The sequence below is a fragment of the Hypanus sabinus genome, chromosome 18, assembly GCF_030144855.1.
Source record: "Hypanus sabinus isolate sHypSab1 chromosome 18, sHypSab1.hap1, whole genome shotgun sequence".
Classification (NCBI taxonomy): Eukaryota; Metazoa; Chordata; class Chondrichthyes; order Myliobatiformes; family Dasyatidae; genus Hypanus; species Hypanus sabinus.
The window spans coordinates 28479620-28493677 of NC_082723.1; the positions used below are offsets into that span (position 1 = coordinate 28479620).

At 36.6% G+C, this 14058-nt stretch overlaps 1 protein-coding gene across 6 annotated transcripts in view; it reads left to right on the forward strand.

Annotated features, from left to right (window-relative positions):
- LOC132407438 (DENN domain-containing protein 1A-like) overlaps positions 1–14058 on the forward strand; it is a 606259-nt gene that overhangs the window by 11378 nt on the left and 580823 nt on the right. The gene's annotated exons all lie outside the window — the stretch shown is intronic.

The following is a 14058-nucleotide window of genomic DNA, read 5'->3' on the forward strand; positions in this document are numbered from 1 at the left end:
CAGATTATTTCCAAAAAATCTGCAGTAATAACATTTAAATCGTTAATTCTTTAGCATGAATGTCAGTGAGCATACCAGAAGTTTGAGTCTGCAGTCAAAGTGCTGTAAAAATGAATTGAGACGAGCAAAGCAGAAACCATATGTTAATAGATTAATAAATATGAAGAGTGATTAAAAGGAAGCATCACACTATTAATCCAGTTTTAGTGCTTCTGTGAATGGCTGTAAGTCATAAAAATGTAGACGGCTGAATCGTAAAATTGTGCAGCAGAGAACCAGGTTATTTAGTCCATTTTGTGCATGCCAGCAAATGGCACCCTTCCATATTCATCCCATTGCTTATCACTTGGTCCATTGCCTTACATGTCTGAGTGATTCAAGTGTTCATCTGGAAACTTAATTGTCAGTGACCCAGGTTCAACCACTCTCAGGTAGTGGATTTCAGGTACTTAGTACTCTCAGGCTGAAGGCCACCCTCCTCTGAATGTTTTCCCCCTTATCCGAAATCTATCTATCTCTTGGTTTGTCAACCTCTGATGTGGGAAGAGATCTCCTGTAGTCTATCCTGCCATGTCACATGATGTGGGTAGTCATGGTCTTTGATCATGACTGCTCTTGGCAGATGTCTCTACAGAAGTGGTTTGCCATTGCCTTCTTCTGGGCAGTGTCTTTATAAGACAGGTGACTCCAGCCATTATCAATACTCTTCAGAGATTGCCTGCCTGGCGTCAGTGGTCGCATAAACAAGACTTACGATATGCACCAGCTGCTCCAGTGGCTTAGCGTGACCCTGATTGGGGGGCTAAGCTGGTGCTATACTTTGCTCAAGGATGACCTACAGGCTAGATGTATCTCCACCCCGTCACCCTATCTATACCTGTCATAATTTTATATACCTCAGTCATGTTTTCCCTTAATCTCTGCAACAGGAAGAAATGGTCTACCTTCTCCAGCCCTTCCTTGTAACTGAACTGTTCGATTTTGGGTAATATCCCACTGTAGGCTTCAAAAGTCAGCTTCTAGAAGGCACTACAGGGCTATTAAAACTTCACACCATCGTAAAAGTTTCTCTTCTCCCCCCCCCCCCCCAAAGCAGTTAATCTGATCAGCCATTCTAGTTAGATCCCCCCCACCCAACCCACTCAATTACCTTAGTCACTGCAATTAAATACTTAAAACCACTTTTTATAACGTCGTTTATTTTGTAAATATATGCTAATATTTGTATATTTATGCACATTTTATTCCGTATCTATACTTCAACTTGGTTTTTATATAATTCTCTATTCTTAATAATTATTGAATATTGTTGTTTTTATCGCATGTCATGCCAATGCAGCAAGTAAGTTCCTAATACACGTAAATGTATATTGTGAATAAAGTTGATCCTTGATAAATGTCCTCAACTTCCTCACCAGCACTATCACATCCTTAAGCAATGTGACAAATGCTTTGTGCAAGCTTACTTATGCATTTAAGGAGAACTCCATGTCTTAACAATTTATTGACAATACCACATCAGCCAAGTATGTTGGACGAGGATGTTAATGTTTCATTGGAAACAACAGCAACTTCCAATGTAAATGGAGTAATTTCCCTTGAAAATTGCAGTCAGTGGCGTATAGATATATTATTATGTGCATAATAAAAATCTCGGTCACTTTCGGCAGTATGGTCATCAACTTGATTGACAACGAAATTCTTCTTTCCTGAGGCAGTCCCTCAGGATTGAGGGATAACGTGCTTCCATTCTAGTTTTGTGGGTTCTGAGGTGGCTAATGAGATATGGCAGGCTCATCCAGAAACGGGACAGGGTTGGCAACCTGTTTACTGCTTGTGTCAGTTTTCCATATGCTCCTGGTGCATGGCCTCCAGGTTCTCAACATCACCTTTCTTCTCCACCCATGCTCATGGTCAATGACACAGGTCCTGATGCAAGGTCTCAACCGCAATACATCGCCCATCACTTAGCCTCCACAGATGCTGCGCAATCTGCTAACTCCCATCAGTAGTTTGTTTTGTAGCTCCTGATTCCAGCACTGACAGTCTATTGTGTGTTCATTGAAATTGCCTGGTTATGGCATGGTCACAACCTGCCAAAGTCAGATTAAATTTACTATCAAAGTATGCATATGTCACCGTATGCTACCTTGAGATTCATTCATTTTCTTGCAGTCATTAACAGGAAAATAAAGAAATACAATAAAATTCATGAAATTATTCATAAACAGACTGACAAGCAACGAATGTGAAATGGAGGTAAATTAATTAAAACTGAGAACCTGAGTTGTAAAGTCCTTGAAAGTGAGCCTGCAGGTTGTGGAATCAGTTCAGAGTTGAGATGAGTGAAGTTAATCACGCTGGTTTAGGAGCCTGATGATTGTACGTATGTATGTATTTATTAATGTGGAGATACAGCACAGAACAGGCTTCCGGCCCAGCAACCCATCTATTTTAACACTGGCCTAATTGCAGAACTGTTTACAATGATCAATTGGACTGTGGGAGGAAAACAGAGCACCCGGAGGAAACCCACATGGTCCATGAGGAGAAGCAAGGTAATAACAGTTATGAAACTGGTACTAGTGGATCTAAGGCTCCTGCCCGATGGTAGTAGTGAGAAGAGAGCATGGCCACAATTGTGGGTGTCCTTGATGATGGATGCTGGTTTCTTATGGCAGAGTTCCTTGTAAGTGTACTCTGTAGTGGGGAGGGCTTTACCTGTGATGCTACGCCCACTACTTTGTTTAGAATTGTGGCCTTTATTTGCTCTCAGGAGAAAGCAGGCTGCAGCTGGTGTTCTATCATTACACTAAGTGCAAAGCTTCTTCTGTGTTTGAGGAGATCACAATCGATTATTTAAACTTTAAGGTATATTTTCCTTGGAACAGGAAGGACTGAGGAGGAACCTGATTGAATTGTACAAAATAAGGAGCAGGTAGATAAGTGAGAAATGTAAACACAGGAGATTCAATGGAGGAGAATAAACTAGTCAATGTTTCAGGCAGACGCCCCTTCATTAAGTCTGGAAAGGAAGAGGGACAAAGCCAGAATAAAAAGTAGGGGGAGAGGGAGGAATATAACCTGGCAGGTGATAGGTGAGAGCTGGTGGGTAGGTGGGGGAGGCGGGATGAATTGAGAAAGGTGATGGGTGGAAGCGATAAAGGGCTGAAGAAGGATGAACCTGATAGGAGAAAACAGTGGATCATGGGAGAAAGGGAAAGATGAGGAGAGGAACCAGAGGGACTTGAAGATTTTTTTCCACCAGAAGATAATGAAATCTGGGATACATTGTGTTGTAAGAGGATGCTAGAGATTACAACCTTGAAATATTTTTAGATGAGAACTTTTAAACACCCATAGGCCAAATTTTGGCAAATGGGATTCAAGTAGACAGGTATTTATGGCCAGTACGGACATGATGACCTCAAGGGCTTTTATCTGTACTATATAACCCTAACCCAAACCCCATGGGTGTAATTAAGCGATTGGAGAATTAACTTCTTGCAAACTCTTTCAGAAATATGCCACCTAAATGTACAATGATGATTGTTTCAGAGTGTGTAACAATGCAGTAATTTATTCAAGGGGTTCAGATATGAATGTTACTTTGACTACAGGATTTAATTGGAGCTTACAGAATTTCAATAACCCACAATAAATAATGTGTGACAAGTACAGTAAGGCTGTAATTGCTGTAATAACAAATATGACCATAAAAATAGTGAAGTTATTCTGTTCAATTGTCCATTAAGCTTGTACTCAATATTGGGTAAAGACATGATTCACTGGGGCATCTAGTACAGTAAATATTTCACTGTTTCTGAATTATAGCCAAATTAAGACTGTGTTCATTTGGCTTTACTTCCAAGCATTATTTCAATGTCAACAGGGGTTGAACAACTCTGACAGGAACTATGAGTAATATTAACCACCATACATGGGTATGTGGGACTGTTGATAACTTAGTGGTTAGTGCCTCTCTTTATAGCGCCAGTGATCACCGATGAGGGTTCAATTCCTGCCATTGTCTATATGGGGTTTGTATGTTCTTCTTGTGACAGAGTGCGTTTCCTTTGGATGCTCCAGTTTCCTCCCACATTTTAAAGATGTATCGGTTAAGATTAGTAAGTCGTGGACATGTTTTGGCGGTGCCAGAAACATGGTGACACTTGTGGGCTGCCCCAAGTGTATCTTTGGACTGTTTTATGCAAAATGACACATCACTGTATGTTTCTATGTCCATCTTTGATTTTTTTCTTTTTGCATATTTACACAGTGGCTGTTTTCATTATCATCTTGGCTTCTTGGAAAAGTTGCAGATTGATATGCATAACCTTGCTATTTCTGATGGTCCACTGGACTCTGCTTTTACTTTGCCTATTTTTGGCTAGATTCTGGAACTTCAAATAAAGTAGAACAAATTGTATCTACTGGCATCTGCCCTCCACATCTCTGACTTTCACAGTTCAGGTCGGAAGACAGATAAATGCCAACCCATGAAATCCTATCACTTGGTGGTTTTCTGTGGAATTCTTGGCTATTGGCAGGGCCATTTTAAAGATACTCCTGAGGCAATTTTTAAATTTGAATGTTCTTCATTAATCCAAATGTCCTGGTTGTCGGGCACTTTTGGAAGTAGTGAATTTTATGTTCCTAATAATGTTCTTATTATTTATTCCAGTGTTGTCAAAGAATCTTGTTAAAATGTGGTTAGTCATAGCCCTGGCTTCTGACAGCACCCTGCCCTTGAAGTCTTTTAGCCCTGGGGATGTAGAAAGCGGAAGGGTGTTGCTATGAATTTCTGGCATACTTAACTTCTGAACTGTCTTATCAACAGTGATTACTGTCAAAGAATGAGAGTAGGAGCAAATAATTATCCACAATAAATGCAGAAAATGCTGCCGATCTCCTGCTGAGTGTCTGTTACATTTTCAGTTTTTATTTCAGATTTCCAACATCTGTAGTTGTTTTTTGCTTTTAATTATCCCTGGCACTTGGCGCGTAGTGAATGAGGGGAAGAAGACTGGAAATAAGACCATAAGACATAAGAGCAGAACTAGGCCATTCAGCCTATTGAGTCTGCTCCAGCATTCTGTCATGGCTGATTTATTATCTCTCAACCCCATTCTCCTTCTCTCTTTGACATCAAGAACTTATCAGCCTCCACTTTAATGAAAGTTAAAGAAATTCTTCCTCATCTCTGTTCTAAAGGGGCGTCCTTTTATTCTGAGACTCTGCCCTCGGGTCTTCGACTCACCCACTGTAGGAACCGTCCTCTCTGTCTAGACCTTTCAATTTTCGATGGGTTTCAATGAAATTCTACCCCCCCCATTCTTCTAATCTCCAGTGAGTACACGCTCAGAACCATCAAATGCTCCTCAAACATTAACCCTTTCATTCCTAGAATTATTCTTGTGAACCTCTTCTTCAATACCAGCGTATCTTTTCTTAGATAAGGGGCCCAAAAGTCCTCACAATACTCCGCTGATGAATGCCTTGTAAAGCCTCAGAATCACATCCTTGCTTTCATATTCTCAGGATAATCCCTCTGATGGCTTTCAGCATTAGCTCAAAGTGGGGAATGTCAGATGCCAGGGAGCAAGTTTCACTGGTAATTTGTGCTTAACATTGAGTTCATGGACTCATAGAGGAATACAGCACAGATACAGGCCCTTTGGCCCAACAAGCCTATCTAGACTCAATTTTCCATGTTCGGCCCATATCCCTCTAAGCCCTGCTCCTCAGGGCTGTCATCCATCCTCTCATCTCTTTGATCCCCTACCATCAGGAAGGAGGTACCTAGCATTAGTACGAGGACTGTTAGGATGGGAAACAGCTTCTTCCCCCAGACCGTGAGACTACTGAGCTCCCAGTCACCACCCAGATCACCAGTAGCATTGTACTGTTTAACTTGTATTGTAAATGCACCTTATTATTTGTTTGGTAATATTACTTGGGGTTGTGTGTGAGGTATACATACTGTTGTGCAGCTTGGTCTGGAGGAGCTTTGCTTCTTTTGGCAGTATACATGTGTATGACTGAAAGGACAGTTAAATTGAATTTGAGCTCCATGTATCTATCCAAGCGCTCGTTGTTGTTGGAGAAGTTCCTGAACCTTGGGAATAATTGCTTTACCAGAGAACTTGTGCAGATGTTGCCTTCTCTGCCATGCTATACTGTGTTCTTTGATAAACTGTTTTTTCAGGCAGAATTTGGCGTACTTTAATTGTCCTTGTATATTAATGAATGATAAAACTCCTTGGAGAAGCAAATGAAATGATTCTGGATAGAGGTTTAAATGTTCCTGGGAGCCATTATCCCCAGAAGGGCCGTCATTAATGACCCTTGACATCCAGGACATGCTTTTTCTCACATTAGTACCGTCAGCGAGGAGGAACAGGAGCCTGAAGATCTACACTCAACGCTTTAGGAACAGCTTCTTCCACTCTGCCTTCAGACTTCTCTACAGTCTCTGAACACTACCTCATTAAGTGTCTTTTGCATTAAATTTAATTTTGTAACTTCCTGTAAGATTTTGTCTAGTAATTTATTGCCGCTGCAAGACAAATTTCAAGACAATAAGACCAGTAATTATAAATCTGATTCTAATTAAAAGTTAAAGAGGCCACCTCCTGCAGAAATTGGCAATTTCACCATTATAAAACACCAGTGAGGTCTCACTGGAGTATTATTGTGAGCAGTTTTATCTAAGAAAAGATGTGCTGATATTGGAGAGGGTTCAAAGGAAGTTAGCAAAAATGATTCTGAGATTGAAAGGCTTGTCATATGAAGAGAGATGACTCTGGGCCTGTACTCACTGGAATTCAGCAGAATGAGGGGTGACCTAACTGAAACCTATTGAATTTTGCAAGGCCCTGATACAGCGCATGTGGAGAGGATGTTGGGGGAGTCTAAGACCAGAGGACACAGCCTCAGAAAAGAGGGGTTTCCCTTTAGAATGGAGATGAGGAGGAATTTCTTTAGCCAGAGTAAGGTGAATCTGTGGAATTTGTTGCCACAGGCAGCTGTGAAAGCCTAGTCATTGGGTATATTTAAGGCAGAGGTTGACAGATTCTTTTTTTTTAAATAATTTTTTTAAAATTGAATTTTCAAGTGGTTACAGAAGGAAAAAAATAATCAACCCTTCCCCACCTTCCCTTAACCCCTCCCCCCTAACATATCCCTGTAGAAAGAGGAAAAAAAAGAGAGGAAAAAAGAGAGAGGAAAAAAGAAAGAAAGAAAGAATGCCTGGATATCGGAAGATCCCCACATGCTCCATGGAGTTCATAATAGCTTTAGTATATATATTTATTTCTTTCCCCAAATAACCAATCATTTTATCTTTGGAGCACCTATATATTTAATCCTATCTTTTGTAAATAAGGGTACCAAATTTCCAGAAATATTTCATATTTATCTCTTAAATTATAAGTAATTTTTTCAAGTGGAATGCAGCTGAAAATTTCATTTTTCCAACGATCTATACTTAAGTATGAATCCGATTTCCAAGTAACTGCAATAGCCTTTTTGGCGACTGCCATTGCAATTTTTATGAATTCTTTCTGATATTTATTCAGTTTGGATTTTGGTTTTATTCCTTCAATATCGCCTAGTAAAAATAATGTTGGATTATGTGGAAGTTGTGTTCCAATAATTTGTTCCAATAAAACTCTTAAATTTGTCCAAAAAGGTTGAATTTTAAAACGAGACCAAGTAGAGTGTAAAAAAGTGCCAATTTCTTGACAGTACAATTTTCTTGAAACATTGATCAGATAAATTTGGGTTTATTTATTTTTTGTGGTGTAATATATAATTGATGTAAAAAATTATATTGCACTAATCTTAACCGGACATTTGTTGTATAGTCTTGACCGGACATAGTCTTGACCAACTTGTTTCTTCAATTTTAATATTCAAATCAGTTTCCCATTTTTGTCTTGACTTATGAATTCCTTGTTTAATTGCCTGTTTTTGAATCAAACTATACATACAAGATATACATTTTTTTAATTTTTCCTTTTTGAATTAAAGTTTCTATTTCATTAGGTTTCGGCAATAACATTGTTTGACTCAATTTATCTCTTAAATAAGCCCTTAATTGGAAATAACAAAAAAGAGTGTTGTTTGATATTTTGTATTTATTCTTTAATTGATCAAATGACATTAATATACTTCCTTCAAAACAATCTCCTATATATCTAATCCCTTTTTGAAACCAATTGTATAAAAGTTGGTTATCCATTGTAAAAGGAATAAGTTTATTTTGAATTAAAGGTCTCTTTGCTAATAAAGATTTCTTTATCTCATCCTCAACATTTATCTTATCCCATATATCAATCAAATGTTTTAATATAGGAGCTTCATTCTTTTCCCGTATCCATTTAGATTCCTACTTGTATATAAAATCTTCTGGTATATTTTCTCCTATTTTATCTAATTCTATTCTAATCCATGCCGGTTTATCGTCATCAAAAAAAGATGCAATAAATCTAAGTTGATTTGCTTTATAATAATTCTTAAAGTTTGGAAGTTGTAACCCTCCTAGGTCAAATTTCCATGTCAATTTTTCCAACGATATTCTTGACATCTTGCCTTTCCAAAGGAACTTCCTCAGACATTTATTTAACTCTTGAAAAAACTTCTGCGGTAATTGTATTGGTAGTGTTTGGAATAAATATTGTAATCTAGGGAATATATTCATTTTTACAGCATTTACTCTGCCTACTAATGTTATTGGTAATGTAATCCATTTATCAAGATCTTCTTGACTTTTTTTCAATAATGGTAAATAATTTAATTTATATAAATTCTTTATATCATTATCAACTCTTATACCTCAATATTTTATACCATTTATCGGCCATCTAAATTGAGTTATTAGTCGACATTGACTATAATCTCCTTTAGTAAGGGGTAGAATTTTACTTTTATCCCAATTTATTTTGTAGCCTGATATTTTCCCATATTCTTCCAATCTAGAAGATAATTTACGCAGCGAATACAATGGGTTTGTTAAATAAAGCAAAACATCGTCAGCAAATAAATTAATCTTATATTCCTCCTGGTTAACTCTGAAACCCATAATATCTGGGTCCGTTCTAATTAATTCAGCTAATGGTTCTATCGCCAACACAAATAAAGCAGGTGATAATGGACAACCTTGTCTAGTTGACCTTGTTAACTGAAATGATGTTGAAATTTGACCATTTGTCACTACTTTAGCTTTGGGATTAGTATTTAAGGTTTTAATCCATTTTATAAAAGATACTCCTAATCCATATTTTTCCAATACCTTAAATAAAAAATCCCGTTCCAATCTATCAAATGCTTTTACTGCATCTAAGGCAACTGCCACATTCATTTCCTCCCTCTTTTGTGCCAAATGAATTATGCTAAGTAACCGAGTTACATTATCTGCCAATTGTCTATTTTTGATAAATCCTGTTTGATCCATATGTATTAATTTTGGTAAGTATTTAGATAATCTATTAGATAAAATTTTTGCTATTATTCTATAGTTGGTATTCAACAAAGAAATAGGTCTATATGATGTTGGCTTTAAAAGGTATCTATTTTTTTGACAATACTATGAAAATAGCTGTCGAAAAAGTTTATGCGTTCTTTTCGCTTGGTATATTAACTCCATAAAAGGAGGAATTAGTAAATCTTTAAACTTTTTATAAAATTCGGGCGGAAAACCATCTTCTCCTGGGGATTTATTACTCTGAAGTGATCCTAGAGCTTCTTCGACCACTTTTAATGTAAATGGCATATCTAATCCCTTCTGTTCTTCTGAATTCAATTTTGGAAGAGTTATTATCATTTTGTGATTCTGATTGATACAGTTCAGAATAAAAATTCTTAAAAGTTTCATTAATTTTTTAAAGATTTATAAGTAATTTTATTTACAGTTGTTCTAATTGCATTTATCATTTTGGAAATCTGGTCTGTTTTTAACTGCCAAGCAAGAACCTTGTGTGATCTTTTACCTAGTTCGTAATATCTCTGTTTAGTTCTCATAATTGCTTTTTCTGTTCGGTATGTCTGAAGTATATTATATTGTAACTTCTTGTTAACAAGTTATCTTCGTTTTTCTTCTGTCATATATCTTTGGGATTCATTTTCTAATTTTGTAATCTCTTTTTCTAATTGATCTATTTCTACCATATATTCCTTCTTAATTTTAGAAGTATAACATTATCTGGCCTCTCAAATATGCCTTCATTGCTTCCCATAATATAAATTTATCATCAACTGAATGTAAATTTGTATCTAAAAAAAAACTGAATCTGCTTTTTCATGAAATCACAAAAATCTTGACTTTTTAACAATATTGAATTAAATCTCCATCTGTAAATCGATTCCTCTTTATCCATCATTATCATTGTCATTGTCAAGGGGGAATGATCTGACAATATTCTTGCTTTATATTCCATATTTTTCACTCTGTCTTGAATATTCGGTGATAATAGGAAACAATCTATCTTTGAATAAGTTTTATGTCTATTTGAATAAAATGAGTAATCTCTTTCTTTTGGATTAATCTCCATATATCAATCAAATTTAAATCTTTCATCAATGATAAATTTAATTTTGCTTCTTTTGATTTTGTAACAACCTTTGTTGATCTATCTAAAACTGGGTCTAGACAAAAATTAAAATCTTCACCTATTAATATTTTGTCATGTGCGTCAGCCAAATTCAAATAGGCCTCTTGTATAAATTTTACATAATTTTCATTTGGTGCATAAATATTCTTAAGAGTCCATTGTTCTGAAAAAATTTGACAATGCATAACTACATATCTCCCTGCAGAATCAATTAATACATTTTGTATTTTAATTGGTAAAGTTTTATTAACCAAAATTGCAACTCCCCTCGCCTTTGAATTAAATGAAGCTGCAATAACATTTCCGACCCAATCTCTCTTTAATTTCTGATGTTCTATCTCTATTAAGTGTGTTTCTTGTAAAAAAAAAAGCTATATCTATTTTCATTTTCTTAATGTATGTTAAAATTCTTTTTCTTTTCACCGGTCCATTAAGCCCATTAACATTAAAACTTAAAAAATTCAGTAAATTAGTCATTATTTTTAACAGGGTTACTCCAGTCTATAGTAATACCTAACTTTTCAACTTTCGTAGTACCTTGGGGAATCTTTTTAAAATTCTCCATATTGCTATGTGTCTCCCCCCGATTGTCCAGGCAAAGAAAGAAAGATTAAAGAAAAATAGATTATAAAGAAAAAAATAACAAAATACCCCCCTACTAATGTTGTGAATAAAAAAACACAACATTACCCCCCTCGTTGTACGGGTCATGACAATCGCCATGATTACACACATGAATCCCGTAGCAATCGATCCGAAGTTCCCCCAGCTCCCCGTAACATAAAAAAGTATATATAAGAGAAGAAAAAATAATATCACTACTCTCGATTAATATTTCTCAAATTTTTTCCTTTCTCCCCCTGTATCATATAATTAAAAGTATATTTAAATATTCTTCTGTCCTTAACTCACTTTACTGTCCTCGTCTTCATCTTTAATCTGTTTCGCTTTTAAATCTTTACTGTGTCCAGTGAATATTTGGGAGTTCTTGTGCAAACTCCTCTGCATCCCGATGATCAGTAAAAAATCTTCTTTTTCCGTCATCCAAAAAAATGATCAGTGTTGCCGGGAGGCGCAATATAAATTTAAAACCCTTTTCCCATAAAATTTCTTTCGCTGGATTAAATTCCTTTCTCTTCAAAAGGTCATAACTTATATCAGGATAGAAAAGAACTGTTTTCCCTTCTATCATCAATGGCCTGTTTCTCTTTCTGGCACATTGGGCAGCCGCCTTCAGGATCTTTTCTTTATCCTTATATCTTAAGCATTTTATCAAGATTGATCGTGGGTTTTGATCAACTTGAAGTCTTGATCTTAAAGCTCTGTGAGCCCTTTCAATTTCAATTAACTGGGTTCCTTCTTCCATTTCCAAAATTTCCAGAATCCATTTTTGAAAAAAATTTATTGGATCCTCTCCCTCTATACCTTCTTTAAGGCCAACAATCTTAAGATTATTTCGTCTGCTAAAATTTTCAAGTACATCCACTTTTTCCAACAACCGTTCTCTTTTTGATGTCCAGGCAGAAATATTATCTTCCATTTTATTCACTCTGTCAGTGGTGTCTCCCATTGTTTCTTCCAAGTTTTTAATTTTCTTGTCCATTTTGTCCTGTCTTTTCCATCATTTTATCAAACATAATCTCCATATTTTAAATATCTTTTTTATTACTTTTAATGCTTTTAATTCATGCATTATTTGCACCAAAGATTTTTTTATGTCTCCAATATCACCTCCAGCCTTTTCGTGTTGCTCTTCTTTGTTTGTCTCTTCATCTTCGTCTGATTTATCCAGAGAATCTTATTCCACCTCATATTCACTTTCACTTTCAGTTCTGATCATAGCTGGGATTTGTAGTTTGGGTTGCTCGTGTTTGCGCATGCCCCTTCCTTCACGCATGTGCAATTCCTATTGCTCTTTTTTTTTTGGAAACTGTTGATGTTGCCGCAGTTTCCTGTTCTGTATCGCCGGAGGTAAAATGCACTTGAGCCCGAGGCTCTTTCATGGTGGCCGGCCTTGATTCTTTTCCAACTTGTGTTGTCTTCAAAGTAATAGTTTTCTTCTGCTTCTGTTTAGGAGACTTATCTTCAGACAATCCTGAGTAGTTTATAAGTAATTTTTAAAAGGTATTTACTAACTTTTCTTCACTTAAACATTATTTTACTGTTTTTTTACGGGAGAGCTGGAATTACAAGTCTCGATCCTACGTCGTCACGTGACGTCCCCCCAGGTTGACAGATTCTTGATTAGTCAGGGCATGAAGATGTACAGGGAGAATACAGGAGAGTGGGGCTGAGGGGAAAATTGGATAAGCTGTGATGAAATGGCGAAACAGACTCGATGGACCAAATGGCCTAATTCTGCGCCTATATCTTAACAGTATTATAACTTCAATGATTTTAGTTTCATTGATTGGTCCCAGAGCCTACTCAAGGTTTGACATATTTTGTTTTGAAAGTATTGCTTCCTGAATCCAATTTTGAGCTACTCTTTCATCACTTTGCACCTATGTCCCCTTGTTTTGTGACTGCATTTCATGAAAAATATTGCTGTAAATTTATCTTTTCTACTCTGCCTATTATCATCTATACCTTTATTAAAGTACTATTTTAATTCCTTTCTCTCAAGACCAAAGAGAGTGTTTTCCTTGTGTTGAGTTCTGCATATCAGCTTCTTCACCACTCTGTGCGGCGGCATAATCTTTTTTTGAATAGTGTGATAGCTGTTGTGTAAGCTGATTGTTTCGGCAGTACATGAAGCTTTAATGCCATATGTCACAATTGTGCCCAGTAATAAGTGGTTGCCTTTGGAGTCTTGTCCATCCTATGAAGGCTTTGTTATAAAATATTCACAAGAAAGGCTGCAGATGCTGGAAATCTAGAGCAACACACACAGAATGCTGGAAGAACTCAGGAGATCAGGCAGCATCTGTGGAAAGGAATAAATAGTCAATGTTTCGGGCCAAGACCCTTCATCAGGACGTGAACCAAAAAATTCCAGGTTGTTTATTGTCACTCTTCATTACAGGCATGTAAAGTCGAACAAAATGATTGTTACTTTGGATCCGAAACATCACTAGCATAAAAGCACACAATAAGTATGAATATAAAGGGAATTGTATGAAACACAATAAATAAGTAACTGAATGTGGCCATTTGTACATGAGATAGCTTGTATAGATAGGCTGATTGTATGTATATAAAGTGATGCAAGGCACAGGAGTATCTGAATGTAAGGTTACAGATAGGAAATGACTGAAGTGCATGTTGTGCTGGTGGGAGTGTGCTGGGATGGATTAACGGTTGGAGGTGTTGATCAGCATTACTTTTTTGAATCTGTTGGTCCTAATTTAGCTTACTCCCTGATGTTAGAGGGAAAAGCAGTCCATGAGCTGGGTGGGATTTTCATGATGCTACTGGCCCTTCTCTAACACCTGGCTGTACACGT